The sequence below is a fragment of the Hordeum vulgare genome, chromosome 2H (genome assembly GCF_904849725.1).
Source record: "Hordeum vulgare subsp. vulgare chromosome 2H, MorexV3_pseudomolecules_assembly, whole genome shotgun sequence".
In the NCBI taxonomy this organism is placed as follows: domain Eukaryota; kingdom Viridiplantae; phylum Streptophyta; class Magnoliopsida; order Poales; family Poaceae; genus Hordeum; species Hordeum vulgare.
In genome coordinates this window covers 129,821,041-129,833,968 of record NC_058519.1, presented here as the reverse complement: position 1 = coordinate 129,833,968, position 12,928 = coordinate 129,821,041, and positions in this window count along the sequence as shown.

Below are 12,928 nucleotides of genomic sequence, written 5' to 3'. Positions count from 1 at the left end.
CGAGAAAGGAAACAACTTGAGGATATAGTAGTGGCGGATCTTTTCCTCACTAATGAATAGGGTGGCTATATCGTGTAGTTTGGTAAGATTCGACGAGAGTGATTAACTCAGGGTCGACAGAGAATTCCTAATCCTTATCGGTCACAAAGATAGGCGAAGTAGCAAACTTTGGGTCATATTTTATCCTAGCGTTCAGAGATTTTTCTTTCCACTTGCACAGTAAATTCTCAACATCATAGCTATCCTTGCACGCAAGAAAATCCTGAGCTATCTCTCCCTCCATAACATAGCACGTATCAGGCATAACAGGCAATTCAGGCATAGTAGCAGGTTCTACTTCAATAATATTAGCAGTTTTAGAAGTATCATCACATCTAGGAGCAACTCTAACAATTTGTGCATCAAGGGCACCTAGTGGCAAAGTAGTATCAGGCATAGCATCATCAGGCATAGTATCAAGCATAGCATCATCAGGCATAGTATCAAGCATAGCATCATCAGGCATAGTATCAAGCATAGCATCATCATAAGCATCATGGGCAGCAGAAGTTGCATCATCAAGCACAGGCGACATATCAAGATTTCTAGCAGGAGGTGATGTCACAAACTTACTCATAACCGAAGGTGAATCAAGTGCAAAGCTAAATGGTAGTTCCTTACCTCTCCTCGTAGTGGAATGCAAGATTTTAGTTCTTGGATCTTTCGGATTCCTCATAGTGATCAGCAGACGTCAATCCCAAGTGAATCAGAGAATATAGTTGTGCTTCTCCGGCAACGGCGCCAGAAAAAGGTCTTGATAACCCACAAGTGTAGGGGATCGCAACAGTTTTCGAGGGCAGAGTATTCGACCCAAATTTGTTGATTCGCCTCAAGGGGAAACGAAAGAATATTCTCAAGTATTAGCAGCTGAGTTTGTCAGATTCAACCACACCCGAAAGATTAGTGTCTCCAAGCAAAGTATCAGTAGCAAAGTAGTATGATAGCAACGGTGTCAAAAACAAATCTGTTGACGGCAGACTATTCCTAACTGTTGTATCAATGGCACCAGTAGGTTGCACGTGGCCGGAGAACTATTCTTTCTCGGCAACGGTGTTGGAAAAGGGTCTTGCAGCAAGTAACATCAAAGTAGCAAGGAACAACACTAACAGTAGCATCAGAGTAACAGCAGTAGCAACAGTAGTAGCAAAGTGGCCCAATCCCTTTCGTAGCAGCTGAACAAAGTAACATAGCAAGGACTAGTAGTAAAAGACTCGTAGGCAGTGGATCGGTGATGGATGAGTGTGACGGATGTGATTCATCATGTAACAGCTACAACACGGAGAGATATGTAACTAGCTCCGTTCGTCAATCTAATGTAGGCATGTATTCCGTATGTAGTCATACGTGCTTAGGGAAAAGAACTTGCATGACATATATTGTCCATCCCTCCCGTGGCAGTGGGGTCCTAATGGAAACTACGGGATATTAAGGTTCTCCTTTTAATAAAGAACTGGACCAACGCATTAACACACGGTGAATACATGAACTCCTCATACTGTGGTCATCTCCGGGAGTGGTTCCGGCTATTGTCACTCCGGGGTTGCCGGGTCATAACAGATAGTAGGTGACTACAACTTGCAAGATAGGATCTAAAACACACATATATTGGCCAAAACATAATAGGTTCAGATCTGAAATCATCGCACTCGGGCCCTAGTGACAAGCATTAAGCATAGCCAAGTAGTAGCAACATCAATCTAGAACATAGTGGATACTAGGGATCAATTCCCATCGAAACTAACTCGATTACATGATAGATCTCATCCAACACATCACCGTCCAGCAAGCCTACGATGAGATTACTCATGAACAATGAAGAGCATCATGGAATTGTCGATGGAGGAAGGTTGATGATGACGATGGCGACGATTTCCCCTCTCCGGAACCCAAAACGGACTCCAGATCTGCCCTCCAGACGAAGAACAGGAGGTGGCGGTGCCTCCGTATCGTAAAACGCGATGAATCCTTCTCTCTGATTTTTTTTCCGGCGAGACGGAAGATATAGAGCTGAGTTTGGGGGCGGTGGTGCCACGTGGGCCCCACAAGCCCTCACGGCGCAACCTAGGGGGGTGGCCGCGGCCCAGGGGCTTGTGGCCCACTAGCACACCCCCTCCGGTGGATCTTTGCGCAGGTATTTTTCTTTTATTCCAGAAAAATTCTCCGTAAATTTTCAGGACATTCCGAGAACTTTTATTTCTGTACAAAAACAACACCATGGCAATTCTGCTTAAAACAACGTTAGTCCGGGTTAGTTCCATTCAATTCATGCAAATTAGAGTCCAAAACAAGGGTAAAAGAGTTCGGAAAAGTAGATACGACGGAGACGTATCAGCGAGCAGCAACCTTGAGCGCCAGACACTGTCCGCAGACACCATACTCCAAGGTGTCCGAGAGTTGGTATCGCTGTTTGCCAATGGCCGATACAAGGTGGAGCAGGCAGCCCGCGTGGCGGGCAGCGATCTGGAGGAGCGCACCAGGGTTAGTGCTTCGTCTTTTGCCTCCTCTTTGTCTTGGTTTTTGATTTTTTTTTTCTTTTTCTTCTTGAATCAGTGGGGGCGCGCCAGCGCACCCACTGGGTGTAGCCCCTGAGAATCGGGCCGGCCAAGCATTGGCCGGGCCGAATCTCTTCAAGCTTATCTCTTGTTTTGCTTTTTTAGAGGGGGCGCGCTAGCGCACCCACTGGTTGTAGCCCTCGAGAGTCGGGCTGGTTATGGATTAACCATGCCGAATCTTACTTTGCTTCTTCTTTGCTTGTAGGATATTTATGATGCCCTGGTGCACGCATATAACATGCTATGGGCTCAGAACCAGGTGGTTGATGGCCAAGTCGCCGAACTGCACGTCCGGCTGTGCGAGGCCGTCACGGAGCAGGATGCCTTGCACGAGGCAGATGGCCGACTGCAGCAGCAGCTGGGTCTTCTCCAGACGGAGAAGAAGGAGCTCGAGGCGGCCCGTCAGGCCGAGCAGGAGCAGCTGCATGTGCCCCTGCAGGAGAAGGACAACTCTCATACTGCCGACATGGAGCATCTCGAGGCGGTTCATCTCGAGGAGATGAAGCTCAAGGACGTTGCCTTGAAGGAGAAGGAGGAAGCCATGATCCAGAAGTAGGCGCATCTGGCCAAGGCGCTGGATACCGTCGCGGCCCTCCAGGAAGAAGTCTCTCGTGTCGCCCAAGCGAGAAAGGTGCGGGAGCTCGAGGCCCTGGAGAATGCCCACGAGACTGACGGCCACTTCGACCGTGAGTCCTCTTTGTTTTTGTCTTGAATTTTCTACTTTGCCGCCTCCTCTTCTTACTCTTCTTTGCACCCCTTCCCCTATCTCAGGTTTCTTCCCTGAGATACGGAACGCAGCCAAGACGGCCGTCGAGGTGAGCCGCGAGGAGCGTCGCGTGGCCGGGCAGGAGGTGGACGTCACCTCCGGCTGGAGTGTGGAGGAGATCGGCGTGGGCCTCAGAGCCCGTCTGCGTGCCTTGGGCGAGTCCGTGGAGCAGCTCCAAGTCGCAGGCTCGTCAATGATAAAGGCTCTGTGGCCTGAGGCTGTGGAGCCGGCGTCGATGAGCCGGCTCTCCCGCTGGCTTGCGGCTAGCGATGATCGCCTTGACGCGTGGCGTGCTTCGGCCGCGCGCGCTGGAGTCTATATGGCCCTATGCTTGGCCAAGTCCTCGTACCGAAGCCTGGACTTGGGCAAGCTCGTCGCTCAGCGTGACGAGTCGGAGGGGGAGCCGCAAGCCATGAAGGAGCAGCTGCAAGCCGTGGAGGTGCAGCTGCGCGTAAGGGCCAGCGACATCGCCTCGTACGACGCCTAGGATGAGCTCAACTTGGAGCGGGGTGAAGACGGCAACGTGATCCGTCAGGATTTGCACGACCTTTAGCCCTATGATGCCGAAGGCAGCTCCGACGAGGCGACCCGTGAGGTGGAAGACGCCGCCTCTAGCGGCGAGGCATATGCCGACTCCAGCAAGGACAAAGCCGACAACCCTCATGGAGGAGACGGCGCCACCGCCTGGGGAGCAGCCGACGATGGTGAATCCACCACTTCAAGAGCCGCAGCCAGGGCGACGGACGAGGCCGCCGCCCCTTAGCCGGTCTTTTTTTTGTTGTCTGCAATGAATTGTCAGTCCAAAGGTTCCACCCACTGGGGGTGTGTAATGAACTTCGGCCGTGGGCCAATTCTTTTGAATGTATGAATTCTGCATTATATTCGTAATGCCATGCATGCTGTTTTATATCTTTATCTTTTGATTCCTGCTTGACTTCTTTTTCTCCAACCCCTCTACCCCTAGCTTCCACCCCGCCCACCCGGCAGCCGGGAGTCGGTCTGTGACTGGGTCGAGGGTTCTGTCTTTGGGAATATAGGACTTAGATTTTTCGAAGCCATCAAGACTTAAAGACTCAAACATAAACCAGCAGAGGCCGGCTAGAATGGGATTGTAAAAAGATCAAACCAACCCGAGCCAAGAACCTTTTTGTAGTCAAACTTTTCATGTATCCGGCCTTACCTGGCGTCGCCTCGCTAGCTGGATGGCCGGGAGCCGGTCCGTAGCTGTTACGAGGCGATCAGAGATCGATCCAGCGTACACCATGTGATATTCTACAAAAAGGAAGTCATTCGGGCGGCTAGCAAGCCCCCGAGCCTACTAGAGCCGGTCAAGGGACTCACAGAGTGAGTGAAAACTCTAGATACGAATCTAAAAAGAAGCATATGCGCATACTCTTTTCATTGCATTCATTAGAAATCCCTAAAAAGTTAGAAAGATACATATGTTCATGCTCTTTCCATGTTTGATACTTTCTTTCTAGCAATAGAACGGGCGAAGCAACACCGCATTCTATGGATGTTCCGTCTCCTGGTCGGAGTCATCCCTCTTGCGCTTCCTTGGCTTCTGGGCATCGATCAAGTAGTATGCATTATTGTGCAATGCTCTACTGATGATGAAGGGTCCCTCCCATGGGGATGAGAGCTTGTGCTGGCCGGCTGTGCGCTGGATTCTTCTGAGCACTACGTCTGCCTCCCTGAAGGAGAGAGGCTTGATCTTCTTGCTGTGGTAGAACCTCAGCTTCTGTTGATAGATTGACATCCGTCTCAAGGCTAGGTCTCGTGCCTCCTCGAGGAGATCGACGCCGTCTTCTCTTGCCTCCTTCGCCTCCGTTTCCGTGTATAGGGTGACCCGAGGCGAGTCGAACTCGACATCCGTAGGGATGATAGCCTCGGACCCGTATACCAGAAAGAACGGGGTGAAGCCGGTTGACCGGTTGGGCGTGGTACGGAGACTCCACAATACTTCCGGCAACTCTTCGATCCAGCAGCCGGCTGACCTGACAAGTGGTGCCACCAATCTTGGCTTGATGCTGGCCAGGATTAGGCCGTTGGCCCTCTCCACCCGGTCGTTGGATTGTGGGTGTGCCACTGAAGCCAAGTCGAGCCGGATGACTACTTTGGAGCAGTAGAGCGCGAAAGCACCCTAGGCGAAGTTAGTGTCGTTGTCGGTGATGATGTTGTGGGGGACGCCGTATCGAGCACAGATATCCGTGATGAACTTGACAGACGTGGGGCCATCAAGCTTTTTGATGGGCCTAGCCTCGATCCACTTTGTAAAATTTTCAATGGCCACCAAGAGGTGAGTCATGCCACCGCGAGCCATCTTGAATGGCCCCACCATGTCCAACCCCCAAATGGCGAAAGGCCATGACAAGGGGATGGTTTTGAGGGCCGAAGGCGGCATGTGGCTCTTCACGCCAAAGAGTTGGCAGCCCTCGCATTTGTTGACCATGTCCACGGCCTCCTCGAGGGTCGTGGGCTAGTAGAATCCATGTCGGAATGCCTTGGCCGCCAGGGTTCTAGAGGCAGCATGATGCCCGCACTCCCCCTGGTGAATGTCTCTCAGGATCTCCTGTCCCTTTTCTGATACGACGCAACGCTGGAACACGCCAGTCACGCTACGCTGAACCTGCTCGCGATTGATGATGGCGTAGGCTGCAGATCGGCGCTGGATCTATCTCGCCTCCGCCTCCTCTTGAGGAAGTTCGCTGCGAAGAAGGAAGGCCAGGATGGGTTGAGCCCATGACGGAGCCGATACAAGGGCTGGCTCCGTCTCAACTAGAGTGTCGGGGGCTTCTGCATCCCCCGCGCTTGATGAAGTAGTCGCGGGCTCGAGACGCTTTGTCTCAGTTGCTGTCGTAGCAGCCGGCTCGCCATCTACCTCCATGACGTCCACTGATACGTCTCCAACGTATCTATAATTTTTTATGGTTCCATGCTATTATCTTGTCAAACTTTGGATGTTTTGCATGCCTTTTATATATTTTTTGGGACTAACTTATTAACTCAGTGCCAAGTGCCAGTTCCTGTTTTTTCCATGTTTTTGACCCCTTTCAGAGGAGATTTTGAAACAAAGTCCAAACGGAAGAAAATCCCCGAAAAGATTTTTTCTGGAAAATATCAAAAATACCGGAAGAAAAAGATACCGAAGAAGAGTCCTGAGGAAGCCACAAGCCTGTGGGGCACCCCAACACCCCCTGGCCGTGTCGAAGGGCTTGTGACTTCCTCGTGGCCCCCCTCACTTGTTCTCGATGCCATCTGGTCTTATAAATACGGAAACCTCCAGAAAGAAACCTAGATCGGGAGTTCCGCTGCCGCAAGCCTCTGTAGCCACCAAAAACCAATCTGGACTCCTTCCGGCAACCTGTCGGAGGGGGAATCCATCTCCGGTGGCCATCTTCATCATCTCGGCGATCTCCATGACGAGGAGGGACTAGTTCACCCTCGAGGCTCAGGGTACGTACCAGTAGCTATGTGTTCGATCTCTCTCTCTCTCTCACATGTTCTTGAGATGTCTTGATCTCGATGAACCGTGGGTTTGCTACTATAGTTGGATCTTAGATGTTCTTCCCCCTCTCCCTTCTTGTAATGAATTGAGTTTCCCCTTTGAGAACACTTGATGTATGTCTTGCACGTGTCTATCTTTTGTGATCAACTTGCTGGTTTCTGAAAATTGGGAACCTATGCATATGGGTTGGCACACGTGGATTCATGTGAGTACTCGATGTATGTTTTGGTGATCAACTTGCGGGTTCGTGACATTGGGAACCTATGCATAGGGGTCGGCACACGTTTTGACTCTCCGGTAGAAACTTCGGGGCACTCTTTGAAGTCCTATGTGTTGGTTGAATAGATGATTCTGAGATTGTGTGATGCATATCGTATAATTATTCCCACGGATACTTGAGGTGATAATGGAGTATCTAGGTGACATTAGGGTCTTGGTTGATATGTATCTTAAGGTGTTATTCTAGTACGAACTCTTGAATAGATCGATCAGAAAGAATAACTTTATGGTGGTTTCGTACCCGACAATAATCTCTTCATTTGTTCTCCCCTATTAGTGACTTTGGAGTTACTCTTTGTTGCATGTTGAGGGCTAGTTATATGATCCAATTATGTTATCTTTGTTGAGAGAACTTCACTAGTGAAAGTATGAACCCTAGGCCTTGTTTCCATGCATTGCAATACCGTTCGTGCTCACTTTTGTTACTAGTTACCTTGCTGTTTTTGTAATATCAGATTACAAAAACCTATATCTACCATCCATATTGCACTTGTTTCACGATCTCTTCGCCGAACTAGTGCACCTATACAACTTACCATTGTATTGGGTGTGTTGGGGACACAAGAGACTCTTTGTTATTTGGTTGCAGGATTGCTTGAGAGAGACCATCTTCATCCTACGCCTCCCGCGGATAGATAAACCTTAGGTCACCCACTTGAGGGAAAATTTCTACTGTTCTACAAACCTCTGCACTTGGAGGCCCAACAACGTCTACAAGGAGAAGGTTGCGTAGTAGACATCAAGCATTTTTCTGGCGCCGTTGCCGGGGAAGCTAGGTAAGCGGCACTAACATCCCGTCAACGAAGCATTTTTCTGGCGCCGTTGCCGGGGAGGTTAGCGCTTGAAGGTATATCTTTAGATCTTGCAATCGAATCTTTTTTGTTTCTTGTTCTTTCGCTAGAAAAATACAAAAAAATGGAATTGAGGATGCCTCATATGCTCCATTTTTTAATGTCTTTCGTGAGCATGATGGGAAGCAAAATTGGGCTCAAGTGCTCAAAGAAGAATTACATAGAATGCTATGATGAGCATGATTGCAATGTTGTTAGCACGAATTCTTTGAATACCCATGATGCTAATGATATGCAAAGCCACAAGCTTGGGGATGCTATATTTGATAAAGATGATCTTTTTTGTTCTTCCACTTTGAATGATCAAAATCATTTTGATGAAAGCATGCCCCCTATGTATGATGATTATTGTGAGGATACTTATGCTATGAAGTAGAGGGATGATAAAACTTGTCATAGTTTCGGAAACCCCTTTGCTAAACCTTGCTTTTTTATTGTGGACACAATTTGTAGTGCTCATGTCTTTTACGATACTCCCACTACTATTCTCGAGAATAGATTTCCTTATGTGGAGAGTAGTGAAATTTCTATGCTTGTAGATCATGAAAAGAAATCTTAGGTGCTGGTTATATTGTTGAATTCATTCATGATGCTACTGAAAATTACTATGAGAGAGGATCATATGCTTCTACTGATTGCAATAGTATCAAGGTTCCTCTCCATGTGTTGAAATTTTTGAAGCTATGCTTGTTTTGCCTTCCTATGCTAGTTGATTTTTGCTCCAATAAATTGTTTGATCACAAAATCCCTATGCATAGGAAGTGGGTTAGACTTAAAAGTGCTAGCCATATGCTCCATGATGCTCTCGTTGTTTTTCAATCCTTACCTTTTATGTGAGCATCATTGAAATCAATGCCTAGCTAAGGGCGTTAAACGATAGCGCTTGTTGGGAGGAAACCCAATGAATTTATCTTTTTCTTTCTGTTTTGTCGCGTACACACTTTCATAATTCTGTTGTGATTGTGTTTTTTGTGTTTATTTTTGTGTTTGAGCCAAGAAAAACCTTTATGACTAGTCTCGGTAATGGTTGTTTGATCCTGCTGGAAAAAGACAGAAACTTTTCTCTCATGAGATGATTTTTCATTTTTATTCAGGAAGAGCTTTTGAGTTGATTCTTTTTGCTGCTAGTAGATATGCTTTTTGCCCATGCCGTCGTAATTGTTCAGATTTTTTGAGGTACCAGAAGTATACGAAGTATACAGATTGCTACAGACTGGTCTATTTTTGAGTTGGTTGCTTGTTTTGATCAAACTATGGTTAGTATCGGGAGGTACTAGCCATGGAAAAGTGAGAATACAGTAGCCCAACATCAATATAGGTAGAATTCAAGTTTGATACAGTACCAAAAGAAGTTGTGGTTTGTTTTCTTGTGCTAATGTTATCACGAGTTTCTGTTTAAGTTTTGTGTTGTGATGTTTTCAAGTTTTGGGTGATGTTCTCATGGACGATGAGATAAGGAGTGGAAAGAGCTCAAGCTTGGGGATGCCCAAGGCATCCCAAGCCAAATTTAATGACACCAAAAAGCCTAAGCTTGGGGATGCCCCGGGAAGGCATCCCCTCTTTCGTCTTCAATCCATCGGTAACATTACTTGGAGCTATATTTTTATTCACCACATGATATGTGTTTTGCTTGGAGCTTCTTGTATCTTAGGAGTCTTTTATTTTTGTTGTGTCCCAATCATCCTTGCTGCACACCTTTTTGAGAGAGAGAGACATGCACCCATCGTGATTTTGCTAGAATGCTCATAGTGCTTCACTTATATCTTTTGAGCTAGATACTTTTGCTCTTGTGCTTCACTTATATCTTTTGAGCTAGACACTTTTGCTCTTGTGCTTCACTTATATCTTTAGAGCATGGCGGTGCGTGATTTGGTAGTTGTCTTATGCTATGAAAGTAGTCCCAAATGTGATAGGTATCCAAAGAGGATACAAAAACATCCATCTTCATGTGCATTGAATAGAAAGAGAAGTTTTGATTCCTCTCAATTAGTTTTGAGACATGGATTCGGTAATATTAAGAGCTATGTTAGTAGGGTGTTGTGAATCTAGAAATACTTGTGTTGAAGTTGGTGATTCCCGTAGCATGAACGTATGGTGAACCGCTATGTTAGGAAGTCGGAGCATAATTGATCTATTGATTGTCATCCTTTGTGTTGAGGTCGGGATCGCGCGATGGTTAACACCTACCAACCCTTCCCCTAGGAGTATGCGTTTAGCACTTTGTTTCAATTACTAATAAAAACTTCCGCAACAAGTATGTGAGTTCTTCATGACTAATGTGAGTCGATGGTATAGATGCACTTTCACCTCTCACCATTGCTAGCCTCTCTAGTGCCGCGCAATTCTCGCCGGTGCATAGACCCACCATAGGCCTTCCTCAAAACATCCACCATGCCTACCTACTATGGCATTTTCATAGCCATTCCGAGATATATTGCCATGCAACTCCCACCATTCTGTCTCATGACTTGTGTCGTCACTCTCATATTGCCATTGCATGATCGTATGCTAGATAGTTGCACATCCCGGTACACTGCCGGAGGCATTTCAAATAGAGTCATCATCATTTTGAGCTGTGATTAAATAAAAGTGTGATGATCATCATTATTAGAGAATTGTCCCATGTGAGGAAATAAAAAAGAGAAAAAAAAGAAAATGAAAAAAGAGGTCTAAGAGCCCAAATAAAAAAGGGAGAGAAAAATAGAGAAGGGACAAAGCTACTATCCTTTTCCACACTTGGGCTTCATGATAGCACCATGTTCTTCATGATTGAGAGCTTCTGGCTTTGTCACTACCACATGCTAGTGGGAATCTTCATTATATAACTTGGCTTGTATATTCCAATGATGGGCTTCCTCAAAATTGCCCTAGATCTTCGTGAGCAAGCAAGTTGGATGCACACCTACTAGTTCTACTTTTGAGGTTTCACATACTTATAGCTCTAGTGCATCTCTTGTATGGAAATCCCTACTCATTCACATTGATATCTATTAATGGGCATCTCCATAGCCTTTTGATACGCCGAGTCAATGTGACCATCTCCTCCTTTTTTGTCTCACAACCACCACCACACTCTATTCCACCTATAGTGCTATATCCATGGCTCGCGCTCATGTATTGCGTGATAGTTATAAAAAGTTTGAGAAAGTAAGAGTGCGAAAACAATTACTTGGCCAATTCCAAGGTTGTGCATGATTTACATTAGTTGTGTGAGGATGATGGAGCATAGCCAGACTATATGATTTTGTAGGGATAACTTTCATTGGCCTTGTTATTTTAAAAGTTTATGATTACCTTGCTAGTTTGCTTGAAGTATTATTGTTTTCATGTCAATAGCAAACTATTGTTTTGAATCTTACGGATCTGAACATTCGTGTCATGTGAAAGAAGTTGCAAAGGAAAACTATGCTAGGTAGCATTCCACATAAAAAATTTGGTCTTTATCACTTCCCTACTCGAGGACGAGCAGGAGTTAAGCTTGGGGATGCTTGATACGTCCCCAACGTATCTATAATTTTTGATGGTTCCATGCTATTATCTTGTCAAACTTTGGATGTTTTGCATGCCTTTTATATATTTTTTGGGACTAACTTATTAACTCAGTGACAAGTTCCAGTTCCTGTTTTTTCCATGTTTTTACCCCTTCCAGAGGAGATTTTGAAACAAAGTCCAAACGGAAGAAACTCCCCGAAAAGATTTTTTCTAGAAAATATCAAAAATACCAGAAGAAAAAGATACCGGAGAAGAGTCCCGAGGAAGCCACAAGCCTGTGGGGAGCCCCCACCCCCTGGCCGCACCCCAAGGGCTTGTGACTTCCTCGTGGGTCCCCCTGACTTGTTCTCGACGCCATCTGGTCTTATAAATACGGAAACCTCTAGAAAAAAACCTAGATCGGGAGTTCCGCCGCTGCAAGCCTCTGTAGCCACCAAAAACCAATCTGGAGCCCGTTCCGGCACCCTGCCGGAGGGGGAATCCATCTCCGGTGGCCATCTTCATCATCCCGACGATCTCCATGACGAGGAGGGGGTAGTTCACCCTCGAGGCTGAGGGTATGTACCGGTAGCTATGTGTTTGATCTCTCTCTCTCGTGTTCTCGGGATGTCTTGATCTCGATGTACCGTGGGCTTTGCTACTATAGTTGGATATTATGATGTTCTTCCCCCTCTCCCTTCTTGTAATGAATTTAGTTTCCCCTTTGAAGTTATCTTATCGTATTGAGTCTTTGAGAACACTTCATGTATGTCTTGCACGTGTCTATCTGTTGTGATCAACTTGCGGGTTTGTGACAATTGGGAACCTATGCATATGGGTTGGCACACGTGTATTCATGTGAGTACTCGATGTATGTTTTGGTGATCAACTTGCGGGTTCGTGACATTGGGAACCTATGCATAGGGGTTGGCACACATTTTGACTATCCGGTAGAAACTTCGGGGCACTCTTTGAAGTCCTATGTGTTGGTTCAATAGATGATTCTGAGATTGTGCGATGCATATTGTATAATCATGCCCACGGATACTTCAGGTGACAATGGAGTATCTAGGTGACATTAGGGTCTTGGTTGATATGTATCTTAAGGTGTTATTCTAGTACGAACTCTTGAATAGATCGATCAGAAAGAATAACTTTATGGTGGTTTCGTACCCGACAATAATCTCTTCGTTTGTTCTCCGCTATTAGTGACTTTGGAGTGACTCTTTGTTGCATGTTGAGGGTTAGTTATATGATCCAATTATGTTATCTTTGTTGAGAGAACTTCACTAGTGAAAGTATGAACCCTAGGCCTTGTTTCCATGCATTGCAATACCGTTCGTGCTCAATTTTGTTACTAGTTACCTTGCTGTTTTTGTAATTTAAGATTACAAAAACCTATATCTACCATCCAAATTGCACTTGTTTCACCATCTCTTCGCCGAACTAGTGCACCTATACA